Source organism: Paroedura picta, chromosome 6 (assembly GCF_049243985.1).
Source record: "Paroedura picta isolate Pp20150507F chromosome 6, Ppicta_v3.0, whole genome shotgun sequence".
NCBI lineage: Eukaryota > Metazoa > Chordata > Lepidosauria > Squamata > Gekkonidae > Paroedura > Paroedura picta.
This window is the reverse complement of record NC_135374.1, coordinates 3,594,468-3,609,083: the sequence shown is the minus strand read 5'-3', so window position 1 is coordinate 3,609,083 and position 14,616 is coordinate 3,594,468. Positions and strand designations below refer to the sequence as shown.

The 14,616-nt window shown below is 51.6% G+C and overlaps 1 protein-coding gene across 5 annotated transcripts in view; it reads right to left on the bottom strand.

The window, feature by feature from the left end:
* FAM168A (family with sequence similarity 168 member A) overlaps nucleotides 1-14,616 on the bottom strand; it is a 150,822-nt gene that overhangs the window by 112,164 nt on the left and 24,042 nt on the right. For all 5 annotated transcript variants that reach the window (XM_077341216.1, XM_077341218.1, XM_077341219.1 and 2 more), the window contains exon 2: nucleotides 14,100-14,191. The gene's annotated coding sequence lies outside the window, so the exon portion shown is untranslated. The remainder of the gene's footprint in view (nucleotides 1-14,099; nucleotides 14,192-14,616) is intronic.

The window sequence follows — 14,616 nt, the reverse complement described above, 5'->3', positions numbered from 1 at the left end:
GTCTTGCGCTGAGGGGCTGCCATTACTGTCACCTTACTGGACTCTAAGCTCTGGCCAGCCCTTACCAACAAATATTTTCTGGTAGTTTTGGGTGCAACAGGCTTTATTGCTAGTTTATATATATATATATAAAGATGTATTCATTCATCCATCCATCCATCCACCCACCCACCCATCCACCCACCCACCCACCCATCCATCCATCCACCCATCCATCCATCCATCCATCCATCCACCCACCCACCCACCCATCCATCCACCCACCCACCCACCCACCCACTCACTCACTCACTCACTCACTCACTCACTCACTCACTCACTCATTCATTCATTCATTCATTCATTCATGCTATGATTCATACTCCGCCACTCTCAACAATGCCGTCTCGTGGTGGCTCACAATATAAACACAGAATACAAAGTGGCCCATAAAACCCCCCTTAAAAAACATTAAAACCGGTACAGTAAAATACCAATCAATAGTTTCAAGATGGCGGTATGATCCTAACAGGCCCAAAGGCTTAACTCTGCTGTTCCGGCCAGGCCGACGTGGCTCCATAAGATATGATGAGAGGGTGCTAAACATCCGTGCAATTTCAGTGTAGGGCAGGACCCACAGATCATAACTCCGGTCATCCCCTACCCCTGGCCTCAACCAAATGTGGGGCGGAAGTGCTCCGTCTTGCAGGCCCTGCGGAACCTAGATAGTTCCGTCAGGGCCCGCAGCTCTTCCGGGAGCTAAACAATCCTTCAAAATATATTTTTTCATACTGAAGGAGTAAAGTCCAGAAGACTGGGACATTTATCCTTCATAAACCAATATTTTGAAAACCAGAAAACACAAACAGGGGACCCGCAAAGACCTGCAAGGGGGGGCACATCGACTTCCTCTATGCCCCCCCTCCTCCCCTATTTCCTTTTTCACTTCTCTGGCTTCCCCCCACACATACACACATCCTTTCCCAACAAGATGGCGGCAACTTGGTGGCCCTTTCAACCGTCAAACAACCTTGGGAATCTCCTTTTCAAAAAAAGTGAGGTATACAGAATATTTAACAGTAAATCAAACTTTCCTGCTCCTCCCCAATCACACCCACTATGAAGAGTACAAATGACAAAGTAGGAGTATGCCGTGGGAAATGAAATCTGCAACCCGCACTGACCCCTACCCCCTGCGGGCCACTCACCCTGGGAAATCATGATTACAATTCAACCCTCCAACTTTGCACTGCAAAACAGAGGAATTCAGAAGGCTTCCAAAGTGGAATGCAAGAGATCTACAAAATATGGACCACGGGTAAAATCGCAGAGTGCATCAAAACAGGAAGCTACAGAAAAGACACAATAATTTCTACAGCCGTCTTTCCCTTCCAGTCACAGATAATGATTTGGGGAAGAAACAGACTTAAGAGCACGGATTCAGATGAAAGCCACCGGCTAGTATCAATGTCTCCTCCTTCAAGGGTGGAAAAGCAAAGGACGGATTTCTCTGAGCCAGCCCTGGCAACAGGGAGTGAGAATAACGATACTGCAGAATATTTTGCTTGCGCTTGTCCCATCAATCACGGATGCTGAAGAACGAGGAGAGACAGTTGCATAAGTGGCGTCGTTTGCACGTGGCACATGGATGCTCCACGCAAACCCTCCCAGACCTTAAGGAGATCCGATGAGGTAATCAGGGGAAAGAACAGCTCATATTTCAGAGCGTGTTTTGGAAGGAAGGTTTATAAATTATGTATCCCTGAAAGGATGTGGGGAGAGAAGACAAGCAATGGGATGTGTTCCAAAACCCTTGTGCAGTTGTGTGTGTGTGTGTGTGTGTGTTTGAGAGGGAGAGACAGAGAGAGAGATTGATTGACGAACTGATTGATTGCTGTTTTTTTGACGCACTAAATCAGCATTTCCCAAATTTTTTACCATTGAAAAACCCCTGAAACATTGTTCAGGCTTAGAGAAACCCCAGAAGTGGCACCATCGTGCCGAAGATCAGTGGTCCCCAACCTGCGGGCCGCAGCCCGATGCCGGGCCACGAAGGCCATGGCGCCGGGCCGCAGCTCCCTCTCCCTGCAGTAAAAAACTTCCCAGGCTGCAAGCATGCGGCCCGGGAAGCTTCTCACTGCGGGAGGGCGGGGAGAGGGAATCAGGGCCGTGTGCGCACTGCGCATGCGCGTCCGCACATGAGCACATGCGCCATGCGCGGCCGAAATCACGCATGCACGTCACTTTTGAGCATGCGCAAAAAACTCAGAAAGGTTGGGGACCACTGCCGAAGATGGTTGGGAGGCATAGCTTTGTGCACGCTCACCTGGGGCCCTTCCCCTTCTTACTCCATCCAGGCCAATCACTGGCCATTTTGGGAGGTGTCAGGGTTGGCGTGGGCATAGATGGCCAATATCGCCCGATAAATGTTCAACGCATTTTAATATTTGTTTAAACTGAGCCGCAGGGGAGGACGGGACGAGAATATAAGACATAAATAATAAATGCAATAAAACAAAAAAAATATTTAAAAATTAATTAACTCCCACCCATTCGGGAAACTCTTCCTCAGCTCGTTTCTCCGGAACCGGACACAGAGGGTGGCAGTGGGGGAGGAGTCATTGTGACCCTTCCTCTCCCACACTTTGTTTAACATCTTCATGCACCGTCTGGTGTTAAGGGCTGGGTTGTTACCGATTTGCAGATGGCAGCTCTTTCTCCTCATGGACAGCAGCTCTCCCAGAGGCTGAGGTCTTCCCTACAATTTACAACCTAATCATAGAATCATAGAATCATAGAGTTGGAAGGGGCCATAGAGGCCATCTAGTCCAACCCCCTGCTCAACGCAGGATCAGCCCTAAGCATCCTAAAGCATCCAAGAAAAGTGTGCATCCAACCTTTGCTTGAAGACTGCCAGTGAGGGGGAGCTCACCACCTCCTTAGGCAGCCCATTCCACGGCTGAACTACTCTGACTGTGAAATTTTTTTTCCTGATATCTAGAAGAAGAAGAAGAAGAAGAGTTGGTTCTTATATGCCGCTTTTCCCTACCCGAAGGAGGCTCAAAGCGGCTTACAGTCGCCTTCCCATTCCTCTCCCCACAACAGACACCCTGTGGGGTGGGTGAGGCTGAGAGAGCACTGACATCACTGCCTGGTCAGAACAGTTTTATCAGTGCCGTGGCGAGCCCAAGGTCACCCAGCTGGTTGCATGTGGGGGAGCGCAGAATCGAACCCAGCATGCCAGATTAGAAGTCCGCACTCCTAACCACTACACCAAACTGGCTCTCTAGCCTATATCATTGTACTTGAAGTTTAAACCCATTACTGCGTGTCCTCTCCTCTGCAGCCGATGGGAACAGCATCCTGCCCTCCTCCAAGTGACAACCTTTCAAATACTTAAAGAGGGCTATCATGTCCCCTCTCAACCTCCTTTTCTCCAGGCTGATCCTTAACCAGAGGTGCTGGGGATCGAACCTCTACCACTGAGCTACAATCCCTCCATCCAGGGAAAGAAGAACATGGAAGCCCAACCCTCTGATCCTTTTAAAGGGAGATGTCACCAAGGTTTGAATCCAGGACCTTCTACAAGAGACCCCGATGAATCAGGGCAGGTGGCTACTTCTATCACACAGCTAACTTACGCCGACTCCACAGAGCTTGCAAGACAAAAGATGAGCAGGTGGTTTGCCAGTACCGGCCTCTGTGTAGCAACCGTGGACTTACTGGTCTCCCATTCAAGAAGGATCCAGGGCTGATCCTGCTTAAGTCCTAAGATCTAATGAAATCTGGCAAGCAGGGTCATAGAATCATAGAATCATAGAGTTGGAAGGGGCCATACAGGCCATCTAGTCCAACCCCCTGCTCAACGCAGGATCAGCCCTAAGCATCCTAAAGCACGGTCTACCGTGCTCTGCCCAGGTTAATAGACTGGCATAATCAGAAAAGGTGCATTACCCCCACCCACCCCCAAAATACCAAATATTATTCAATCCAAACCTCCTCTTGGATTAAGGATGCCATAATGGGAATACTTTGGAAAATGACATTATAGACCCCAAGAAGATCGTGCTACTTTCCCAGGCAATTTTCCTTACCAAAAAAACCAAGCATGGCCATGTTTTTCTGCCCTTGGAGTTCAGAGAGGGCCGAGTCAACAGAAACTCAGCAATTCAAAAAGCTTTCAGATTGCAGGGGGGGGAAATATATATATATATATATTTTAACTGCCTGATTTTTTCCAAGCTATCTTCGAGGGCCTGCACAGACAGAAAATCCAATCCAAAGATTCCTTCTTCGTCGGTGGTTTCGTTCCAAAGATTCTCATTAAGGTTTTATTTGGGGAAGGAGGGGGGGGGGGAATGTAGCATTAAAAAAAAATACAACTCTAGGAAAACCAGCTATTTCGTCCTAATTTATAGAAGCCCAAGGACGCGACGTGTTCTCGTGGGGCCGCGTAATCCTCAGGGATCAGCCCCATCCCTTCAACGTGCCTGTTAATTAGCCCTTATTGCCTGCCGTTTGCGAAAGCGAAAGGCATCCCGGCAGCCGCCGAATTCATCTGCAGTCAGAATGTGTTTTTATCACCGTATCAGCCACGGCCGCCGCCTGGACTGACGACAGCCTCGCGCGCGGCCTGGCAGAGCGCCTCAAATTACTGCCGACGAAAAGCACTTTGAGCCATCCTCCTGGAGCTTGACATGACAAATAAAGCAATGATTCATAACTGAATTACAGCAGCGCTCTCTGCGAGGCGAGGAACGCGGCGGGGAGGGGAACGGCTCAGGCGTGCTTTCGCGGAGCCGGGAGGGGAAAGGGGGGCCGAGGATGCGACCACCACACGGGCCAGGTTGGAAGGAAATGCTCAGGAGGGAGACCCTATGGCAGGGGTGGCCAAACTGTGGCTCTCCAGAAGGAAAAGCTCGGGAGGAAGGGAGACCCTATGGCAGGGGTGGCCAAACCGCGGCTCTACAGAAGGAAATGCTCGGGAGGGAGGGAGGGAGACCCTATGGCAGGGGTGGCCAAACCGCGGCTCTCCAGAAGGAAATGCTCGGAAGGGAGGGAGACCCTATGGCAGGGGTGGCCAAACCGCGGCTCTCCAGAAGGAAAAGCTCGGGAGGAAGGGAGACCCTATGGCAGGGGTGGCCAAACCGCGGCTCTCCAGGAGGAAAAGCTCGGGAGGGAGGGAGGGAGACCATATGGCAAGGGTGGCCAAACTGTGGCTCTCCAGAAGGAAAAGCTCGGGAGGAAGGGAGACCCTATGGCAGGGGTGGCCAAACCGCGGCTCTACAGAAGGAAAAGCTCGGGAGGAAGGGAGGGAGACCCTATGGCAGGGGTGGCCAAACCGCGGCTCTCCAGAAGGAAAAGCTCGGGAGGGAGGGAGGGAGGGAGGGAGGGAGACCGTAGGGCAAGGGTGGCCAAACCGCGGCTCTCCAGAAGGAAATGCTCGGGAGGGAGGGAGGGAGACCCTATGGCAGGGGTGGCCAAACCGCGGCTCTCCAGAAGGAAAAGCTCGGGAGGAAGGGAGACCCTATGGCAGGGGTGGCCAAACCGCGGCTCTCCAGGAGGAAAAGCTCGGGAGGGAGGGAAATCTCCTTCCAGGAGATTTCATGAATGGTGATCAGGCTTGGAGACACACAACTGAGGGAGCTGTAGGACCATCCAGGCCACAGATCCCCAGCATGGTGCCCATGGGCACCACAATAGCTACCAGCACCTTTCTTGGTGCCCATGCAGGGTTTTTTTTAGAAAGTGGGTGGCTCTTACCCAGCAGGGTTTCTCACTGGCCCCTGAAGGTCTGATCAGGAGGCGAGAAGAATATTTTTACTTATTTCATCGTATTTATTGGCCACCGCTCCTGGCCAGCTGGCTTGCGGAGGCTAACGACAAATCCAAACACAGAGTTAAAAATTACAACCTGAACACAGTTCATTCAAAACAACATAAGGTTCTCCCCCCCAAAAAAATATAATCTCCCCAGCTACCAAACCTCAACCTCCTGTGGCTATGTTTTCCTAACGTTTCAAGGTGGCTTGGCTTGCCATTGCCTGCCTCTGGAGAGGAGTGACCCTGGGCTTCCTTGGTGGTCTCCCATCCCAGTGCTGACCAGGACCAACCCTGCTTAGCTTCAGAAGGTGGCCTGGAGGGGATCACTTTCCAGCTCAGCTCCTTCCCCTCCTTGGACTCTGTCCTTCCCAGGCTCTACCCGCAACCTCCAGGAAGGTATTAACCCAGGGTTGCCATCCCTTCCCCAAAAGTCTCCATCTTCGGGTGGCTAGAAAAGAACTTAGAATCACAGAATCCTAGAGTTGAAGGGGCCTCCTAAGTCATCTAGTCCAACCCCCTGCACTATGCAGGACACTCCCAACCCTCTCACTCATCCACTGTCACCTGCCACCCCTTTGTGCCTTCACAGAATCAGCTTCTCCGTCAGATGGCTCTCCAGCCTCCGTTTAAAAATCTCCAAAGATGGAGAACCCACCACCTCTGAGGAAGCAAAGATGGAGAACCCACCACTTCCCGAGGAAAACTTCTCCAGGCTGCTGCATCTATGGGATTTTCCATTGCTGGCTTCTCTCTCTCTCCCTCTCCCCCCCCCACCCCCAACTGTCTATCTCCCCACTGAGGACCCAAAGTGACTACTACAAATAACAGATATTTTTTCCCCAGACTAAAATACAGCCATTGCACAACAGCCAAAAAAGGAGCATGAGCAACATGGTACGTTCTAAATGTGCGGTAGACCTAACACCAGGAAAGGTGTTCGTATGGAGGGGGGGGGGGGGTAAGGATGTGACCCAGGAGTCAAGAGACTGGCAGCCCCCCCCCAAATATGTATAGGTTTATGTATAGGTTTATGTTTATGTATAGGTTTATGTTTAGGTTTATGTTTAGGTTTATGTATAGGTTTATGTATAGGTTTATATTTATGTATAATCCCTTTCTTTTCTGTTCACCTATTCCTTCTCCTTTTAAAAGGAGACGTCTGGCAGGGCAAAGTGATGGGCGGAAAGACAGACGTTGTCTTCAAGGGCCACCAACCAGCCTCCTGCCCACCGGCCAGCCCTCCCCTCGAAATGCCCCTCTAGAAGACAAGCCCATAGCTGGGAAACAGGCGAGGGCTTCATCCGAATACCCAATTCTGCCCCCCAGGTCGACCCAGACGGCTTAATCCGTCTCTCAGGGTTGGTCGGACGGCTCCAAAACTCTCCCGAGGAAACCGAACGAAGAAAAGGAATCCCCCAAATTACAGCACTCTTTGAAAGGAACAACTTTAAGAGCGCTGGAGTCTAGACAGAACTAATTTCTTTGGTGTGTGTGTGTGCATGTGTGTGTGTGTGTGTGTGTTTGTGTGTGTGTGTGTTTTAAGGGATTAAAGAAAAACAAAATCTGGCAGTGCCGCTCCTCCTTACATGTAGAAGCGGAGGGCTGGCGAGATGCCAGCGGCTGCTTTCCCCGAGGAGAGGCAAGGAAGAGCTGTCTACAAAACAGGAGGAGATCCTCCTACCTGGGAGCCACGATAATTAAAAACGATGTACAGCCAGGAAATTACACGGGAGAAACCAAACACTACTTCGTTTTTTTTTTTTTTGAAAAGGTACTTTCCAAGACAAGGGAGCACCCTGAAGACGACCCCTGTATTGCTGTATCCGCTTTTCTTGAGCCGGAGTTAGATTTACATTAAAAACAACCCCAAAATTATCAAAAAATTTGACGCCTTCTCTCCGGTAGGTGGAAGGGGAAGGTACAGTGTATTGCTGATAAAATACTGGATGGCGTACAGGTATAAGTTTGTAGGGAGGCCAGTTTATCGATGGCACTTGTGTTTCTAAGCCTCGGCCATAGGTCTGGCGGAAGAGCTCTGTCTTAGAGGCCTGGCGGAAGTGTTTCAGGCCCTGCGGGGTCCTGATCTCGCTCGGGAGGGCGTTCCACCAAGGCAGGGCCGGGGCTGGGAAACCCCTGGCTCCGGCTGAGACCGATCTGATTTCTCTGGGGCCAGGGCTCGCAAGCACATTCTGTGCACTCAATCCTAAATTCCTTCGGGAACCTTAATGGAGAAGGTAGTTCCGCAGGTACAAAGATTCCAGACAGACCAACCAACCAACCATCCGTCTATTTGATTTATTTGACTTATTACCTGCCGCTCTCATGAAAGGTCTTGGGGCGGGTTACAGAACAAAATCCACGCGTCGCACAAAACATTAAAACATCACCATCCCGAAATGATAGCTCTGGCAGCTAGAAGAAAACTCAAACTCAAACTCAAACTCATCCTCATCTTACATCCCCTTCCCAACCCTCCACACACACCCTGTCAGCCTCTACTCTCTCAGCACCTCAGTGCGGAGATATCTAGGGGTGCTGAATCGTTCTAACCTGAGGAAGGGGCCCAGTGGATCTTCCACACCCTGGCCTCAACCAATGACCTGGCGGAAGAGCTCCATCAGGGCCCTCAGCTCTTCTGGGAGCCCATTCGACCAGGTCGGGGCCAGGACCGAAAAGGCCCTGGCCCAGGTTAAGGCCCAGTGAGCTTCTTGGGGGGTAGGAACCACCCTCAAATTAGTATCCGCAGAGCGTAAAGCCCTGGGGGGAGCATAAGGCGACACTGGATGCGCAGTAATGGGTTTAAACTTCAAGTACAACGATATAGGCTAGATATCAGGAAGAAAAATGTTCACCGTCAGAGTAGTTCAGCAGTGGAATAGGCTGCCTAAGGAGGTGGTGAGCTCCCCCTCACTGGCAGTCTTCAAGCAAAGGTTGGATACACACTTTTCTTGGGTGCTTTAGGATGCTTTGGGCTGATCCTGCGTTGAGCAGGGGGTTGGACTAGATGGCCTGCGTGGCCCCTTCCAACTCTATGATTCTGTGACTGGTCAGCTATGCGATTTCTAGCTGGTTCCTTTAAGGAGGAGGGTGGCCGCGTTCTGGACCAGTTGAAGTTTCCAGGTCAGGTACAAGGGTAGCCCTATGTTTGGCAAGTTATAGTAGCCTAATCTGGAGGTGACCGGGGCTTGGATCACAGTGGCCAGGTCAGGTGTTCACAAGTAAAGCACCTGGCCGCCGCACCTGGCAAAGAGGCCAACATACCTGGAGGGCAGGATTTGTGACTTGAGTCTGCATTGATAGGGAAGAATCCAGGATCACACCTCAGCTCCTGATGCTAGTTGAAGATATTCATGAGACATCACCAAGAGCCAGGAAATATGGTGCCTCCAGTGAGAAGCAGAGGGGGTTGGCCATGGCCTTCCTCTGAAGAGTCTACCTTGGGGGGTCTCCCTTCCAAGGACTGACCTTCCTTGGCTTCTATCAGGCTATAGCATGCTACCTTCCCTCCCAAAAAGCAAAGTATAGAGATCGAAGTAAACAGCTGGGCTGGGTGAACACCCTGAGGCCCCAGATGGCTCCCTTTCTTCGTTGCTCATCAGAAATGCTAAAATAACAGGAAATATTTCTACCAGCACAACGGCAGGGAGTTGCTTTTGACCTGCTGGAACCTGAACGCGAGGCTCTCTCTACCCTGGGATTCCTTTCTCCTCCTGTCAGCAGGGCCGTCACCGTGTCTACATCGGATCTCCTGACTACATTCCTCCTTGGTTGACAACTGCGCTGATGTTATCAGCTGGAATCAGGGAGGGAGACAGAGGCTTGGCCTTCTCCATGCGTGATCAGATCTGTTCCAGATTCAGACCTCCCTGCCGGTGCCGTTAATTCTCCCAAGAACATCGGCCTGGCTCAAGACCTCTCCCGGTTACTAAGGGATGCTTCTGCGGCCTCACAGATATTTGCTTTTCCCCCATGACAACCCCTTTCTCCTTGAACCGCTTGTCTCAGGCCGCCGTTGCCGCAGTTATCCCTGCATCGCTTGTGCCTTTCCAGTCTCCTAGAACAGGGGTCCCCAAACGTTTTGAGCCTTTGGAATTCTGGCACAAGGCGGTAGGCGCAAGCACAAGATGGCGGCTGCAAGGGGCGGAGCAAAGTCTGATGGATTCCCATTCTAAGCTGCTAAATGTGGTGCCTTCCGTGGAGAGAGAGCAAGATGGGCAGCCATGTTAGTCTCTCTGTAGCAGCAGGAAAGAGCCAGAGTCCTGCAGGATCTTAAAGGCTAAGAAAACTCATGGCAGTGTCACTGAGTCACTGCTCACTTCTGCTCCTTAATAAGGGTTGTTCAAGATTCAGAGTGCTCAGCTGTTTCTCTCCAGGACAGAGGCACAGTTGCTTTGCCTACGTTAAGTTTTTGAAAATTGAAATCAGGACTTGCCGAGTAAGCCAAGATCTTAATTTGCCTCTTGCTAAAATAACAAAGGCCACAGATTTTGACCCACAGATTTTATAGGATACGTCTGAAGGAGGCACAGTCGTTTCTAGCTGCTTGGCATCCTCTGATTTCAAATAATAAAGTCATGAGTGATGTCACTGGAGCCCTAAAATTCTGTGCTAGGAATTCGATCCCCCTATTTGTATAAAGAAGCAACATCATATGAGGTAAGAACATAACAAGAGCCCTGCTGGATCAGACCAGTGATCCATTTAGTCCAGCATCCTGCCTCACACAGGGGCCAAACAATTCTTCGAGAATGGAGGGCAAATAACAGGGTATAGAGGCCAAGACCTTCCCCTGATTAGAATATAAAAAGAGCCCTGCTGGCCCATCCAGTTCAGTGGCCCATCCAGTCCAGCAACCTGTCTCACACTGCAGCCAACTATCTCCTCTGGAGAACCAGAGTGTCCTCTGTGCAGGCACACATCCCTCCCTCCTTCCCCACAATGGACTGTACGCCACTTTCTCAATCTCTACAGCAACGGAAAGAGTGCTTCCTCTGCCCCTAATCCTATGATCACTGGGCCAATAATGAAGCTTGAAGCTGTCCTGTGCCAAGGGGGAAGGAGAGCACTCAGCTAGAAACTTGTAGAAAACTCCTCTGCGACAGGAGTCCCCCCATGGGGGGCAGCCCAGAAGACACGCGTATGAGCATGCACTTACCAACAGAAACAAGGCCTGGCACACCAGGGAAAGTCAGTAAATTATACATCAGACGTGAAAATTTGCTACTTCTAGCCAGGCTTCTGAAGGAAGAGCTACAAAAGACATGCTCAGTGGGGAGGCCCCCTGAAAAGACAGAACACGCCAGCAGACCGTTGTTCTAATCCCAAACTTCAGTTTTTGCCCAGGCTGAGAATGCGGTGAGGCCTTCCAGGAAATGGGGAAATGGGTAAGCTGGTCGCCCACCAGAATCCAACACAGCTTTTCGAAGTCTCGTTTTGTGCTCGTATTTATGCCCTTCTCGGTTTAGATCTGGCCCCGATTCTTCTCCGAATCCTCCCAAGAGCTCTATCAGGAAATCTCACACTGCAATATATAATGAACTTTAAAAAAAGATAAAACCAGTGACTTGAAAGCTGCACAGAGAACGGATTTAGACTGCGATGCTCTGAAGGATTTGGGCTCACGCAGAGCAGGGGCTGCCACGTCACGTGACCCACAGAAGCTGGGAGCGGGAGAGGAGACAGATAAGCTAAGCTGTAGGCGTTATCCCCGTGGCGCCGAAGTAGAAAACCAACAGCCCTCGCTGTGGCCGATGACCAAGTTGGTCCTGGAATCAGAGGGCCCGACGCCCGGTGGCTCCGACTGGGACCAGGCTGAGGTGGACCTTTGAAGAAAGGGAAGGGCCACTGACGTTTCATCAGATCGAGTCGGCACTGGAGAGTACTTGGACGTGAGACCACTGCGGAAGTGAGTAGTAAAGAGCCAGTTTGGTGCTGTGGTTAGGAGTGCGGACTTCTAATCTGGCATGCCGGGTTCGATTCTGCACTCCCCCACATGCAGCCAGCTGGGTGACCTTGGGCTCGCCACGGCACTGATAAAACTGTTCTGACCGGGCAGTGATATCAGGGCTCTCTCAGCCTCACCCACCCCACAGGGTGTCTGTTGTGGGGAGAGGAAAGAGAAGGCGATTGGAAGCTGCTTTGAGACTCCTTCGGGTAGAGAAAAGCGGCATCTAAGAACCAACCTTCTTCTTCAGTAATCTCAGGGCTCTCTCAGCCTCCCCTCCCTCACAGGGTGTCTGTTGTGGGGAGAGGAAAGGGAAGGTGACTGGAAGCCGCTTTGAGCCTCCTTCGGGTAGAGAAAAGCGGCATCTAAGAACCAACTCTACTTCTTCTTCTTCTAAACTGAACCATCTTGACCTCTTTCCTCACCCCTCCGGTAGTGGGGATGGGGGGGGGGGGTCCGCCATGATCTGTGATTTTATGTCTTTTAATGGGGGTTTTAATCGGTTTTATCAGACATTGTAAATCAGTGGTCCCCAACCTGCAGGCCGCGGCCCGGCGCCGGGCCGCAAAGGCCATGGCGCCGGGCCGCGGCTCCCTCTCCCCGCCCCCCCCCCCCGCAGTAAAAAACTTCCCAGGCCGCAAGCTTGCGGCCCGGGAAGCGGAGAGAGGGAATCAGGGCCGGGCCGCGCCGCGGGCGCGGCCCGCGGGCACGGCCCGCGGGCGCGGCCGGGTGCAGCCCAATCCGCAGACGCGGCCGGGCACGGCCGGGTGCGGCCCAATCCGCGGGCAGTCCCCGCGGGCACGGCCCAATGCCCTGCCGGTCCCCAGCCTAATAAAGGTTGGGGACCACTGTTGTAAACCACCATGAGCCAGCTTCGGGAGTGGCGGGAAATAAATCTACTACTACTACTACTACTAATAACAATAACAATAAAGTCAAGAGCTGCTGCACAGAGGCAGGCAAAGCAAAATCCCCCTGTGTTTGTCTTGAGCAGGCTAGCCCAGTCTCATTGGATCCGGAAGTTTCAGAAGGGATGTCCCTGGTCAGCACCTGGATGAGAAACCGCTGAGGACGTCCAGGGCTGATGCGCAGGGGCAGGCCATGGCAAACTACCTCTGTAGGTCATTGGGGTGGTTTGGGCTGACCTGACCTCCTCAGATCCCAGAAGCTAAGTCGGGGTGACCCTGGTTAGTTCTCGATGGGAGGCCTCCGGGGTCACGACAAAAAGCCAGGCAACATCAAACCAACTCTGTTAACATTTTGCCTTTAACCCCCAAAGGCCACCCTAAGCCAGCTGTGACTTGATGGCCGAAATGCAGAAGGGCAATCTTGTTTCTCCACGGCTGCCCCTTCCCTGCCCCTTTCAGCATCCGCTCTGAATTAAAAATATTTTTAAATATTAAAAATATTTTAAATATTTATGCATTCAATTTCAGAGTTGGGGCTACCGGGATCATCTAGTGCAGGGGTGGCCAAAACTGTGGCTCTCCAGATGTCCATGGACTACAGTTCCCATGAGCCCCTGCTGGGCAGAAGACATTATCTGATTCTGCACAGCGACGCTGGACGTCCTTGATGGTCTCATGTCCAAATACTGACGGGGCCAATCGTGCTTAGCTTCCAAGATCCGAAGAGACTGGCTAGGCTGGGAGATCCAGCTCGCAGTACTTCAACCTGCACCCTATTAAAAGTCCTAGAAAATAAAATGCACTCGTACGAGCTTGTCCAAAATGGACTCGTATCACCTGCTGCATTCCAAACCCGTTGCAGTTTCCGGACTGTCTTCAAGGGCAGCCCCACACAGAGCAATTTACAGAAATCCAGCCACAAAGTTACAGAAGCATGGGTTAGCATAGCCAAGTCAGTAAAGTCTAAGAGAGAGCCGGTAGACCAAAACGCAGCTGATAACAGGCCTCCTTGGTCGATGCACCAACCTGGGAGCAACTTTTTTCAGCCCGAGGGAAACTTTTGGAAATCCGGCACAGGGTGGCAGGTGCAACCACAAAATGGCTGTCCTTCCTCCCTCCCCTGGAGGCCTGTGTTCCTCCCCACCCCTCAGCTTGCCTTTGCCTATTTTAAGTTGAAGGCCCTCTTAAGGCTGTGCAGATATATGAAAAGTAGCCAACATCAACACGCTCACTCAAAGGGAACATAAATTTACCAATACAAACGAGACGGCTTCATTCTCACCAGCAGAAGTTTACTCCTTGGAGCAGCCAGCTGTAAGACCAGGTGAACGCTCTAAAACGCCAGCATGACCACTTACGCAGTCTTCTGCGCTGCACCCCTTCCGTCCCTGCGAGGCACATACTTTAAAATTGCACTAAGGAACGAAGGGACACGGGTTTCTTACCTTTTGCGGACGCAGTATCTTCTTCCGCAGAGAACAGTCCCAATTCTTTTGGACCCGTGAGGCGGCTGGGCTCTTCACAGCATCCCACGATTCTGCAGAGGCAAATCGAAACGAAAAGTCGCAAGCGAAGCCAAGTCAAGAGAAGCCATCGATTATGGCAAGACGGAAAGAAGGGGTGAATTTTAACCACGAAGAACCTTCTGTGGAAGTACAACCATGGTGGAAACAGAGGTGGTTTTGGCGTTGCCCTGGCCTTCCTGTCCAGGGCAGACCTACTCTGCTTCCAAGATTTCATGAGACCAGGCCACTCTGTAAGCTTTATCAAGCCCAGAGAGGTTCAGAGGTGGCTTCTGATTGCCTGCCTCTACACAGCGACCCCACACCCCCTCGGACCTCACCCGTCCAACTATAAACCAAGGTCCACCCTGCTTCGCTTCTGAGAGCCAGCGTGATGTGGTGGTTAAGAGCCAGTTTGGTGTAGTGGTTAGGAGTGCGGACTTCTAATCTGGCATGCTGG